General features: G+C 41.6%; 1 long non-coding RNA gene across 1 annotated transcript; it reads right to left on the reverse strand.

Moving 5' to 3' along the window:
- Positions 1 to 9,812: 9,812 nt before the first annotated feature.
- LOC139834302 (uncharacterized) lies at positions 9,813 to 12,978 on the reverse strand. Its single transcript, XR_011750076.1, has 2 exons — positions 11,329 to 12,978; positions 9,813 to 10,080 (listed from the first exon to the last, which is right to left on the reverse strand). It is a non-coding gene; the product is annotated as an uncharacterized lncRNA (long non-coding RNA).
- Between the last annotated feature and the right edge of the window lie 1,685 nt (positions 12,979 to 14,663).

Raw genomic sequence — 14,663 nt, forward strand, 5'->3', positions numbered from 1 at the left:
TATTGGCATCAAGATCATCGATCAAGATAGTATGATAGAGCATGAGAAGATACAAGGTTGACCAATACAAAGAGTGAAGAATAGGTTCAAGTTTGGTCAACACATGAAGCATGAAGAATGTGCCACGTGAAGTCACGTGGTATGCCCATGAAAGGATGACAACAAGTAGTGATCGTCATCAAGGTTGAGTTGGGCAAGTTCAAGTTGAGCATCTCGAGAGGATCATATGCTTGAAGCTTGCCGTCCATTTGATGATAATGGACATGTGAAGATATACAATGGAGCTTTCCCATCATAGTGTATGGGGGAGCATTTGTGAGTCTTCGCGAAGTAACGATGATCAAGTAAGCCATTCTGGTTTGAGTGGAGCTTGAAGAGCTATCATCAAGATCAAGTGGGATGCGCAAGGCAAAGGTATGGCCTTGACTAGGTTTTCCTTTTACCGGTCTCAGGGTGGTTGTTGGGAGACCGGATTATAGGATAGATAGCCGCACTATCAAGAGGGGCTTTCGGTTGGGTAACTTGATCACATCGTCTTAGGGAGCTCAATCCTTTGCATACTTTGCATATCCCTATTGCTTCTTGGTGTTTCTCCATGAGAGGTTCTTGAGCTTGTTGCTAGATTTACAATAAGCCCAAGTTCATCAAAAACGGAATTCGTATGACTCCTCTATGACACTTTCAAGGTTGGGTGATTTTACCAGTTATTCATGATATAAGGTTCTACCTTTTATATTCATGATAAAATCTCTCCTACAGATTCTTGAGTTTTTCACTTTCTATAGGATAGCATTTGTTGTTATCTTTCAAACAAAATTGGTTTCATTCAAATCGGAGTTCGGGAACATTTGTTATTAAAGAAAAGGGAAATGCGAAACAAAAAGAAAAAAGGGGAGGAAGATCTCTAATTTTTTTGTTGTTTTCCATTAAGCCTAATTCTCTCTTCAAACACATCATGTTCTAATTCAATATAAATTTCATAAAGATCTCTAATTTTTTTGTTGTTTTCCATTAAGCCTAACTAGTGAAAATAAAAACAAGAAACAAAAAGATATAATTGCAGGACCTAAAGGAAATAGCTTCGAGCACTCACACACCGGCAACAGTGCTAGGAAATAGCTTAGTAGTCGGAGGATTGAATACCTTTTACCTTACCTCCCCGGCAACGGCGCCAGAAAATAGCTTGATGTCTACGCACGCTTCTATTCCTGTAGACAGTGTTGGGCCTCCAAGAGCAGAGGTTTGTAGAACAGCAGCAAGTTTCCCTTAAGTGAATCACCCAAGGTTTATCGAACTCAGGGAGGTAGAGGTCAAAGATATCCCTCTCAAGCAACCCTGCAATTAAGATACAAGAAGTCTCTTGTGTCCCCAACACACCTAATACACTTGTCACATGTATAGGTGCACTAGTTCGGCGAAGAGATAGTAAAATGCAAGTGATATGGATGAATATGAGTGGTAATAACAATCTGAAATAAATATGGCAGCAAGTAAACATGCAGTAGGACAGTAAATAAATGGAGATTCGATATTTGGAAACAAAGCCTAGGGATCATACTTTCACTAGTGGACACTCTCAACAATGATCACATAATTAAATAAAGCTACTCTTAAACACTCTCTTGTTGGATAACAAACACCATTCATTGTGTAGGACTATAAAAGCACACCTCAAGCCGGAGTAAACAAGCTCCACAACATCCGGAGTTCATATTAAAGTATCCTCTAGAGTGCATAATAGACCGTTGCAATTTAGACCGAGTACTAACATAGCATACACACTGTCACCAATAGCTATGAAAGGGGGAATATATCACATCAATACTATCATAGTAATAGTTAACTTCATAATCTACAAGAGATTACAATCATAACCTACGCCAAGTACTACATGATGCACACACTGTCAACTTTACATCATGGAGGAGGAATAGACTACTTTAATAACATCACTAGAGTAGCACATAGATTAATAGTGATACAAAGCTCATGATCACATAAAGATCACACCATGGGAGAGAGAGATGAACCACATAGCTACTGGTAGAGCCCTCAGCCTCGGGGGAGAACTACTCCCTCCTCATCATGGGAGACAGCAACGGCAATGAAGATGGCGGTGGTGTCGATGGAGATGACTCCGGGGGCAATTCCCCATCTCGGCGGCGTGCCGGAACAGAGACTTCTGTCCCCCAAAACTTGTCTTCGCGATGGCGGCGGCTACGGAACTCTTCGTGGAATATCGTCGATTGTGGTAGGGTTTTCGGAGACGGAAGAATTTATAGGTGAAGGGGCAATGTCGGTGGAGTCCCGAGGGGCCCACACCATAAATGGGCGCGCCCCCCTCCTGGCCGCGCCGCCAAGTGGTGTGGGGCCCCCTTGGCCCCTCTCCGTCCCTCCTTCGGTGTTCTGGAACATTCCGGGGAAAATAAGGCCTTGGGCTTTTGTTTCGTCCAATTCCGAGAATATTTCCTGTGTAGAATTTCTGAAACCAAAAACAACAGAAAACAGGAACTGGCACTTCGGCATCTTGTTAATAGGTTAGTTCCGGAAAATGCATAAAAACGATATAAAGTGTATATAAAACATGTGAGTATTGTCATAAAATAAGCATGGAACATAAGAAATTATAGATACGTTTGAGACGTATCAAGCATCCCCAAGCTTAGTTCCTACTCGCCCTCGAGTAGGTAAACGATAACAAGGATAATTTCTGAAGTGACATGCTACTATCATAATCTTGATCAATACTATTGTAAAGCACATGAGATGAATGAAGTGATTCAAAGCAATGGTAAAGATAATGACTAAACAACTGAATCATATAGCGAAGACTTTTCATGAATAGTACTTTCAAGACAAGCATCAATAAGTCTTGCATAAGAGTTAACTCATAAAGCAATAGATTCTTAATAGAAGGTTTTGAAGCAACACAAAGGAAGATTTAAGTTTCAGCAGTTGCTTTCAACTTCAACATGTATATCTCATGGATAATTGTCAACACAAAGTAATATGATGAATGCAAATAAGCAAGTATGTAGGAATCAATGCACACAGTTGACACAAGTGTTTGCTTCTAAGATAGAAAGAAGTAGGTAAACTGACTCAACATAAAGTAAAAGAAAGGCCCTTCGCAGAGGGAAGCAGGGATTACTCATGTGCTAGAGCTTTTATTTTGAAAACATGGAAACAATTTTGTCAACGGTAGTAATAATTCATATGTGTTATGCATAAAACATCCTATAAGTTGCAAGCCTCATGCATCGAATACCAATAGTGCTCGCACCTTGTCCTAATTAGCTCGGATTTCCATGGATTATCATTGCATTACATATGTTTCAACCAAGTGTCACAAAGGGGTACCTCTATGTCACCGGTACAAAGGTCCAAGGAGATAAATCGCATTTGATTTCTCGATTTTGATAGATCTCAACTTGAGGACATCCATACCGGGACAACATAGAAAACAGATAATGGACTCCTCTTTAATGCTTAAGCATTCAACAACAGATAATATTCTCATAAGAGATTGAGGATTAATGTCCAAGCTGAAACTTCCACCGTGATACATGGCTTTGGTTGGCGGCCCAATGTTCTTCTCTAACAAGTAACAATATGCATACTCAAACCATTCAACTCATGGCAAATCACCCTTACTTCAGACAAGACGAACATGCATAGCAACTCACATGATATTCAACAAAAGTGTAACAGTTGATGGCGTCCCCAGAAACATGGTTACCGCTCAACAAGCAACTTATAAGAAATAAGATACATAAGCGACATATTCTTTACCACAATAGTTTTTAAGCTACTTTCCCATGAGCTATATATTGCAAAGACAAGGAATGAAATTTTAAAGGTAGCACGCAAGCAATTTACTTTGTAATGGCACAGAAATACCACATAGTAGGTAGTTATGGTGGACACAAATGGCATAAGTTTTGGCTCAAGGTTTTGGATGCACGAGAAGCATTCCCTCTCAGTACAAGGCTTTGGCTAGCAAGGTTGTTTGAAGCAAACACAAGTATGAACCGGTACAACAAAACTTACATAAGAACATATTGCAAGCATTATAAGACTCTACACTTTCTTCCTTGTTGCTCAAACACTTTTACCAGAAAATATCTAGACCTTAGAGAGACCAATCATGCAAACCAAATTTCAACAAGCTCTACGGTAGTTCTCCACTAATAGGTTTAAACTACATGATGCAAGAGCTTAAATATGATCTACTTGAGAGCTCAAAACAATTGCTAAGTATCAAATTATTCAAGACAATATACCAATTGCCACATGAAACATTTTCTGTTTCCAACCAAATAGCAATAAGTGTAGTGATGACCCACAAGTATAGGGGATCGCAACAGTCTTCGAGGGAAGTAAAACCCAATTTATTGATTCGACACAAGGGGAGCCAAAGAATATTTGTAAGCCTTAACGGCGGAGTTGTCAATTCAGCTGCACCTGGAAACAGACTTGCTCGCAAGAGTTTATCGGTAGCAACAGTTGTATAGCAGTAGCAGTAGTGAAATATCAGCAGCAGTGTAACAAAGACAGCAGTAGTGATTATAGTAAACAGTAGGATTAAAATACTGTAGGCACAGGGATGGATGAACGGGCGCTGCATGGATGAGAGAAATCATGTAACAATCAAGGTAGGGCATTTGCAGATAGTAATAAAACAGTATCCAAGTACTAAACAACCATAGGCATGTGTTCCGTATATAGTCGTACGTGCTCACAATGAGAAACTTGCACAACATCTATTGTCCTACCAGTCGGTGGCAGCCGGGCCTCTAGGGAATCTACTGGTAATTAAGGTACTCCTTTTAATAGAGCACCGGAGCAAAGCATTAACACTCCGTGAACACATGTGATCCTCATATCACTGCCTTCCCCTCCGGTTGTCCCAATTTCTGTCACTTTGGGGCCTCGGGTTCCGGACAGCAATATGTGTATACAACTTGCAGGTAAGATCATAAAGCAATGAATATCATCATGAATTGATAACATGTTCAGATCTGAGATCATGTCACTCGTGCCCTAGTGACAAGCATTAAGCATAACAAGTTGCAACAATATCATAAAAGTACCAATTACGGATACTAGGCACTATGCCCTAACAATCTTATGCTATTACATGAACAATCTCATCCAATCCCTACCATCCCCTTCAGCCTACAGCGGGGGATTTACTCACACATGGATGGGGGAAACATGGCTGGTTGATGGAGAGGTGTCGGTGGTGATGATGGCGATGATCTCCTCCAATTCCCCGTCCCGGCGGAGTGCCAGAACGGAGTTTCTGGTCCCGAGATGGAGTTTCACGATGGCGGCGGAGTTCTGGATGTCTTCTGGCGATTTCATCTAACCCCCGTGCGTTTTTAGGTCGAAACCCTTAAGTAGTCCAGAGGGGAGCGTCGGGGGCTGCCCGAGGCGTCGCCACCATAGGGCGGCGTAGCCCAGGGGCCCACCGTGCCGCCTTGTGGGGTGGGCGCCTCGTGGCCCCCCTCCTTCTTGTCTTCTGGCTCCGTTAATCCTCTGTGAAAATAGGCCCATTGGAATCAATCCCGGGGATTTTCCTGAAAGTTGAGTTTCTGCACAAAAACAAGACACCAGGGCAATTCTGCTGAAAACAGTGTTATTCCGTGTTAGTTGTATCCAAAATACACAAATTAGAGGCAAAACAATAGCAAAAGTGTTCGGAAAAGTAGATACATTTTGGACGTATCATGCAGCAGCTTTCAACTTTTGCCATGAACATTAAAAGTAAAACGAAGAACACAAGTGTTCAAATGAAAAAGCGGAGCGTGTCTCTCTCCCACACATGGATTGCTAGGATCCGAATTTATTCAGAGAATGAAAATAACAAAACGAAAATAAAACACACAGACGCTCTAAGTAAAGCACATAAGATGTGACGAAATAAAAATATAGTTTCACTAGAGGTGACGTGATAAATTGTTGATGAAGAAGGGGATGCCTTGGGCATCCCCAAGCTTAGATGCTTGAGTCTTCTTGAAATGCAGGGATGAACCATAGGGGAATCCCCAAGCTTAGACTTTTCACTCTTCTTGATCACATTATATCATCCTCCTCTCTTGACCCTTGAAAACTTCCTTCACACCAAACTCAAAACAACCTCATTAGAAGGTTAGTGCATAATCAAAAATTCACATGTTCAGCAAGGACACAATCATTCCCAACACTTCTGGACATTACCCAAGGCTACTGAAAGTTAATGGAGCAAATAAATCCACTCAACACAGTAAAAGAGGCAATGTGAAATAAAAGGCAGAATCTGTCAAAACAGAATAGTCAGTAAAGACAAATTTTTTAGAGGCACTTAACATGCTCAGATGAAGAAGCTCAAATTGAATGAAAGTTGCGTACATATCTGAGGATCACTCATGAATTTTCGCAGATTTTTCTGAGTTTCCTGCAGAGAGATCTACTCAAATTCGTGACAGCTAGAAATCTGTTTCTGCCCAGAAATCCAAATCTAGTATCAACTTTACTATCAAAGACTTTACTTGGCACAAAAATGCAATAAAATAAAGATAAGGAGAGGTTGCTACAGTAGTAACAACTTCCAAGACACAACAAAACAATAGCAAAATAAAAACATGGGTTATCTCCCAAGAAGTGCTTTCTTTATAGCCATTAAGATGGGCTCGGTAAATTTAATGATGCACTCGCAAGAAATAAGAGTTGAAGCAAAAGAGAGCATCAAAAGTAAATAAGATACACTTTTAAGTCTAACCCACTTCCTATGAAAAGGAATCTTGTAAATAAACAAGTCATGTAAGCATAACGCAACAAGCATAGAAAGGCAACACAAGCGCAACTTCAAGATTCTCAACATAAAGAGGGGAAACTTAATATTATTAAGATGTATATAACCATGTTTCCCTCTCTCATAATAACTTTCAGTAGCATCATGAACAAACTCAACAATATAACTATCACATAAAGCATTCTTATTCACATGCATAAAAGTATCATTACTCTCTGATGTCTACGGGTGCTTCTATTCTTGTAGACAGTGTTGGGCCTCCAAGAGCAGAGGTTTGTAGAACAGCAGCAAGTTTCCCTTAAGTGGATCACCCAAGGTTTATCGATCTCAGGGAGGAAGAGGTCAAAGATATCCCTCTCATGCAACCCTGCAACCACAAAGCAAGAAGTCTCTTGTGTCCCCAACACACCTAATAGGTGCACTAGTTCGGCGAAGAGATAGTGAAATACAGGTGGTATGAATAAATATGAACAGTAGCAACGGCACCAGAAAAGTGCTTTGCTGTCCAGGACTGGTGTGTGGTTGATGGTGGTAATATTGCGGACAGTACAGATGCAGTAGAACAGTAAACAAGCAGCGATAGCAGTATTTAGGAACAAGGCCTAGGGATCATACTTTCACTAGTGGACACTCTCAACATTGATCACATAACAGAATAAATAAATAGATGCTAGACTCTACACTCTCTTGTTGGATGATGAACACCACTAATTGCGTAGGGCTACAAGAACCCTCAATGCCGGAGTTAACAAGCTCCACAATATTCAATGTTCATATTTAAATAACCTTAGAGTGCACGACAGATCAACACAACTAAACCAAGTACTAACATAGCATGCACACTGTCACCTTCATGCTATGAAAGGAGGAATAAGTCACATCAATACTATCATAGCAATAGTTAACTTCATAATCTACAAGAGATCACAATCATAACCTACGCCAAGTACTACACGATGCACACACTGTCACCATTACACCGTGCAGGAGGAATAGACTACTTTAATAACATCACTAGAGTAGCACACAGATAAATTGTAATACAAAACACATTGCAATCATAAAGAGATATAAATAAGCACTTCACTATGCCATTCATAACAGTGAATAAGTATTCTGTGAAATATAGCCTAAGAGACCCACACGGTGCACACACTGTCACCTTTACACACGTGGGACAAGGAGTCTCCGGATATCACATAAGTAAAATCCACTTGACTAGCATAATGACATCTAGATTACAAGCATCATCATATGAATCTCAATCATGTAAGGCAGCTCATGAGATTATTGTATTGAAGTTCATAGGAGAGAGATTAACCACATAGCTACCGGTACAGCCCTTAGCCTCGATGGAGAACTACTCCCTCCTCATGGGAGACAACAGCGTTGATGAAGATGGCGGTGGAGATGGCAGCGGTGTCGATGGAGAAGCCTTCCGGGGGCACTTCCCCGTCCTGGCGGCGTGCAGAACGAGAACTCCTGTCCCCCAGATCTTGGCTTCGCGATGGCGGCGGCTCTGGAAGGTTTCTCGTACCGTGGCTTTTCCGTATCGAAGATTTAGGTCAGGGACCTTTATATAGGCGAAGAGGCGGCGTCAGAAGGTCAACGAGGCGACGACACAATAGGGGGGCGCGGGCCCCCCTTGGCTGCGCCAGGGTGTCATCTGGTGGCCCTGTGGCCCCTCTCTGGCGACTCTCGGGTGTTCTGGAAGCTTCGTCCAATCCTAAGACTCTGGGCGTTGATTTCGTCCAATTCCGAGAATATTTCCTTACTAGGATTTCTGAAACCAAAAACAGCAGAAAACAGGAACTGGCACTTCGGCATCTCGTCAATAGGTTAGTTCCGGAAAACGTATAAATATGACATAAAGTATGCATAAAACATGTAGATATCATCAATAATGTGGCATGGAACATAAGAAATTATCGATACGTCGGAGACGTATCACTCTCCACATAAGCAATTTTATTAGTAATAGTGGGAGTGAAACTATCACAACCATCATTGTAATCATCATAAATTGCAGGCATGGTATAATCATAATAAACTTTATCCTCCATAGTAGGTGGCACCAAAATACCACTATCATTATAATCATCATAAATGGGAGGCAAAGTATCATCAAAGAAATTTTTCTCCTCAAAACTTGGGGGACTAAAAATATCACAACCAGCTTCCCCAAGCTTAAATTCTTCCATAGCATTAGCAATAATAGTGTTCAAAGAGTTCATGCTAATAACATTGGTACAACTATTTTTCAAACAAAGTTCCATGGGTTTTTTAATTCTCTCTTCAAACACATCATGTCCTAATTCAATATAAATTTCATAAAGATCTCTAATTTTTTTTTGTTGTTTTCCATTAAGCCTAACTAGTGAAAATAAAAACAAGAAACAAAAAGATATAATTACAGGATCTAAAGGAAATAGCTTCGAGCACTCACACACCGGCAACAGTGCTAGGAAATAGCTTAGTAGTCGGAGGATGTGAATACCTTTTACCTTACCTCCCCGGCAACGGCGCCAGAAAATAGCTTGATGTCTACGCACGCTTCTATTTCTCAGAGATGTTGGGCCTCCAAGAGCAGAGGTTTGTAGAACAGCAGCAAGTTTCCCTTAAGTGAATCACCCAAGGTTTATCGAACTCAGGGAGGTAGAGGTCAAAGATATCCCTCTCAAGCAACCCTGCAATTAAGATACAAGAAGTCTCTTGTGTCCCCAACACACCTAATACACTTGTCACATGTATAGGTGCACTAGTTCGACGAAGAGATAGTAAAATGCAAGTGATATGGATGAATATGAGTGGTAATAACAATCTGAAATAAATATGGCAGCAAGTAAACATGCAGTAGGACAGTAAATAAATGGAGATTCGATATTTGGAAACAAGGCCTAGGGATCATACTTTCACTAGTGGACACTCTCAACAATGATCACATAATTAAATAAATGTCAACACCCGGATTTTTAAGTCCAGATGCCTATTATGTCATTCATCGCAATCCCAGGAATATTGTTTTTGCGAGACATAATAGATTAATATCACAACACATCATTTATTACAACGCATAATTGTCTTACAACAAAGGATCACATGATCCAGTCTCATTACAATACTAGATGATCCATTGATCAATTACAAAACACATAGCGGAAGCGAAGTAGCGTAGCGGTCGTGGTCCATCTATTCCACAGGCAACTGTTGACGTCAGGAGTGATCCTAGTTGTCGTAGACGTCCTGCTGTCCTTCTTCCGGGTTCCGGTACTCCTCTTCATAGTCTGGCCATTTGAATAGCCAGGGACAAAGCCATGAGTACTTTAAAGTACTCGCAAACTAATACTAAGGTAAACACTATCAACTATAGTAAGGGGGTGCTAAGCTCTAAGTTTCATTTGCATAAAGCTAGTTTTATTTCATAAACACTTTAATAATCAAAAACCTTCACTTGCTCAACTAACTCAAGCGGGAACATTAGTGTCATTCCCACAACTCAGTTGTGATTCAAAGTCAAAGTCACCTTTCAATTCAAATCACAAGGCACCATTCAACTTTTCAAGTTCAAAATCACCCTTCACATGTCACATTTTGAAAGAAAAATGGTCTGATGACGGAACAGTATGGCCTTTCCAACCGTCCATAACCGTGGACGCGGCTATTCGAATAGATCTACACTCTGCAGAGGTCGTACACTTGTGCCACAACATTTGCAATAATCCGTCAGGGTTAACTGGCCCTGATTTACCACACTCCGTGTGCGGACTACCAACCATAACCTTTCACTTACATATCTTAGTATAGGCATCTCTCCCCATGAGCTTGGCCTCCCAGTGAAGACAAACTGTCAGCCTGGGAACTGCACAGGGCTTGGGCCGGACATTCACCTCATTTCACGTCATATCACATCACTTCACTTTTGTAGAGGCAGCCTCCAGCATAACCCCGATGACGCTTGTTTAGAGGGAACCCATACTAAGATACATAAACTTCTAGTTAAGCCCTACCCATATCAGGTATTGTGGGGGTACTTGCAAAATTGGAATGGTATCGCATCCAAACCCAACCATCAGTTTTTGTAAAATTCACCAAGTCATTCACCAGTCATATTCACCTTCAAAATCTTTCAATAGAATGACTCATCATTCCAAGGTTTTCAAAGTCTTTTCATTTCACAAGTTCCCATCTAGAGTAGTCAATTCTGATATTGAGCACTAGCAACTAGTCCTGAGGGATGCTAAATATCTTGGAGCTTGCTAGGCTAATTTTGATACTCTTGTAGTACTCTATTTCTAGACCAAAGTTAACTATAAAAGCAAGTTATAAATAATCAAAAACCAAAGCTTGTAAGAATAAAACTGGGAAATAGGATCATAAGCATAAAGTAAAAAGTAGTGGTGGGTGTGCCTTGCTCTAGTAGAGCTTTGCACTTTGCAAGACTATTAGCTTGCAAGGGTGTTAGCTTGCATTGGTAATAGCTTTCAAAATAACATAGCTTGCATTGGTAATAGCATGCAAGAATACTAGCTTGCCTTGAGTGGTGTACTGATCAAAGTGGTCTTCCTCTTCCGGGAAGTAGACTTCTTCCTCCTCTTGATACTCCTCGGTACTAGCGTCTAAAATACGAATACGAGGATACAATCACCAAACAATTCATTGGCTCTTCCCAACATCACATATATTCACACAAACTATTCTATTCACATAATTAATACAATTTGGTGCATTGGTGGTATTGTTTTGAGGAAGAATAGTTTCCTCTCATTGAATCTTCTTTAAGATTTAATTTCTCAAATCATCACACATGAATTTATGTTGACCTAGGTCAACCATTCATCATCATCACTTGAGAAAATGATTTAAATGAGGTAGGGATACCTCATACCATTTAATAGTGACTATTATGATTTAAATCTCCAAGTATTTCATGTGAGAGTTTTTGACCCGGGGTTCAAACTTCATATGAAAGTACTTGGGACAAGATTTAAATGAAGTAAAACACCTCATATAATTTACACAAGTAAACTAGCATCACTTATTACTATTAAGTGGGTAAAAGTGTTGTTATCTTATTTAGGAAAAATAATTTCCTCTCATACTAAATAAGGTGTTGCTTTTAATTATTCAGAGATATAACTTCTTCTCATTGTCTCATTAAGATTTAATTTCTCTTATGAATAAAATATGACCTAGGTTGACCCAAGTCAACCTCTTCATACTTATCATTTGAGAAAGTGATTTAAATGAGGTGAACACCTCATACCTTTTAATCCTAACAAGGTAAAGATTTAATATCATCAACAATTCATATGAGACCTAAATGACCAGAGTCTCTACCTCATTTTGAATTGTTCATGACAAGATTTAAATGAGAGAAACACTCCCATAGGATTTAATAATTTGTTGGAACAATTTATCATGCTACTATGGCAAACATTTAGTATAAGTGAACAAATATGAGACCAAGCAACCAGGGTTATCACACTACTTCATACAACTTGAGAAGATGATTTAAATGAGGTGCTATACCTCATAGATTTGAAATCTTAAATTTGGACAATAATTTAAATGGGCTAGAAATGGCCAGATAGCCATTATTTGAATCTAGCCCAAGATCATATGAAACAACTATAGTATTTTATTACATAATAAATTAGACCACATCAAATGTGATTTTTGAGAGGTGGAACCACCTCAAAATAGTTTATGGTTGATTTTTAAGATTTATTTGAAGTTTGAAAAGTTACTGATTTGTTATTTTTACTATTCAAATTCTACAACATATTTTGATTTGAATCCAGTGTGGTTGGATGGGGCCTTTCATGAGCTTTCTAAATATATAAAATTTGTCAAAATTGGTTCAGTGGTTTTGAAAATATTCAATTTCTAATTCAGCATCAGTATTGAATTTGACACAGATTAATTAAACGGAATTCAAACTGGTGGGCTTGGCGGGAAAGAATTTGGGCCAGAACAAGGGAGAAGGGGTTGGGCTGGCCCAACTACGCATCCGACGCGAGCGGGCCACCTGACAAGGTGGGCTCCACCAGTCAGTGCCTCTTTAAACTGCGAATCGGTACGCAGGAGGTGAGCCGTAGGATTAGATTTGGGATCGACGGTCCACGGCCTTCGTCGATGGCGACGAGAGGCGCGGCCACTGGCGGCGACGGTGGGGGGTCGGAGGCTCACCGGCGGCGCGGAGAGGGTCGGCGAGGCGCGGAGAAGAAGTTGTCGAGGAAGGAGGCAGCTTTGTGCGGTCTCGTCGCCGGGGGTGCGCAGCAACGGCGGCGCTCTTCTCAGCACCTCCGCGGCTCCGGTGGTCAAATTGGACGGCGGCGGAGGCTAATCGAGCAAGGCGAGTGGACGAGGAGCTTGAGAAGGGGAAGGTGAGCAAGATTGGTGTGGAGAGCTAGGTGCGGGGATGCCTCCTTTTATAGCGGCGAGGGAGGGCAGCGCGGCATGGTTCGGTCGGTCATGGTGACGACGGTAGGGGGGTCGCAGGGTGCGGCGATGATGCTCTCGTGCAGGCGACGTCATGGCGGAGCTGTAGAGCTTGATTGTGGTGAAAACGAGGGCCGATGGCGCTCGTCATCGTCCTCGCACTCTGGCGGCAGTGGCGGGTGGTCGCCGATCATGGCGTCGTGCACAGGGTTCCCGCGGGCCAGTGAGGTTGTCTGGGAGGCTGCTGGCGTCATGGCGAGGCGACTGGGGCCTGGGCAGAGTGAGAGGAGGCGTGAGGCGATGGGGCACAGCGGCGTTCCGTCGCGTCCAGGGTTGCCATCGGGCGCGTCCTGGCGCGGGTGAGCGTCTTCTGGGCGCGTCTGGGCGTGGTCTGGACGAGCAGCTGCTGGTCAATGCCGACGTCGTCTCGGGTCAGCGCGTGCATGGTCAGCTTCAGGAGGGTCAGGGGAGGTCAGCTGACAAGGTGAGAGGTGATGGATGGGAGAGGAGGAAGGGATGGCATGTGAGGTGTCAAGTGGCCGGCATGGTGTGGGTTTTGGGTCATGGTGACCAAGAGAGAGGGGAGCAGTGGCTTGTACTGGTGATGGGAGGTGTGAGGGAGCTCCAGGGCAGCAGGGATGGTCAGCTTTGGACTTGGTCCAAGGTGAAAATGAGGTATGGGCACAAAGTTTACTCCTGCCTGCCAGGTGTTTGGTTAAATGCCCGCAAGAGAAAAAGTTTCAAATTTTTGAAAATCCTTTGGTGGATCTCAAACATATATTCATAGAAGTGGAATGGTGGTGGTGGTGGTCAATTTGGTGAAGAAATGCAGAATGGCAAAAGTGAGATGATCTTCTCTTTATTTCAAAGTCTCCACTTGGCAGCACTATACTGGTCAACCTGGTCAACAAGAGGTGTGGTGGTCAACATGAAAGTTGTTGACCTTGACATGGTCTTGGATGACATGGAGAGAGTTGACTAAGTTTGGTTGAGGAATCAGAAGATAAAAGGGTGCAAAGTGGTGAAGATAATATAAAAGTGACATATGACCATTATCATATGTGAATTGAAATTGAGATTTCCTTTGATTGGATTCTTGTTTCTTTGATGCAATTGTGTTTGTTTATCACATATAAGAGTTTTACAAGCAATAGATCAAGCAATGGTGGCCTTGGTTGAAGATTTGCAAATTGGGCTAAGTGTATGTGAGGGAATTTTGGGGATTTTCTCACTATGTGATTTCTCTTCATTTGAATTGACTTTGGTTGACTCTAATGTGATTCTTATTGGTTTAGAAACATTTTCAAACCATTGAAACTAATTAAAAGGGTCTTGGTCAAAGATTTGCAAAAATGGCCATAACACATAAGAGGTGATGTGTTAAGTTTTATTATTTTTGAAAAGGGTTCACCTTGCTTCACTTGGG

Source organism: Lolium perenne, unplaced genomic scaffold (genome assembly GCF_019359855.2).
Source record: "Lolium perenne isolate Kyuss_39 unplaced genomic scaffold, Kyuss_2.0 unplaced26, whole genome shotgun sequence".
NCBI classification, from domain to species: Eukaryota; Viridiplantae; Streptophyta; class Magnoliopsida; order Poales; family Poaceae; genus Lolium; species Lolium perenne.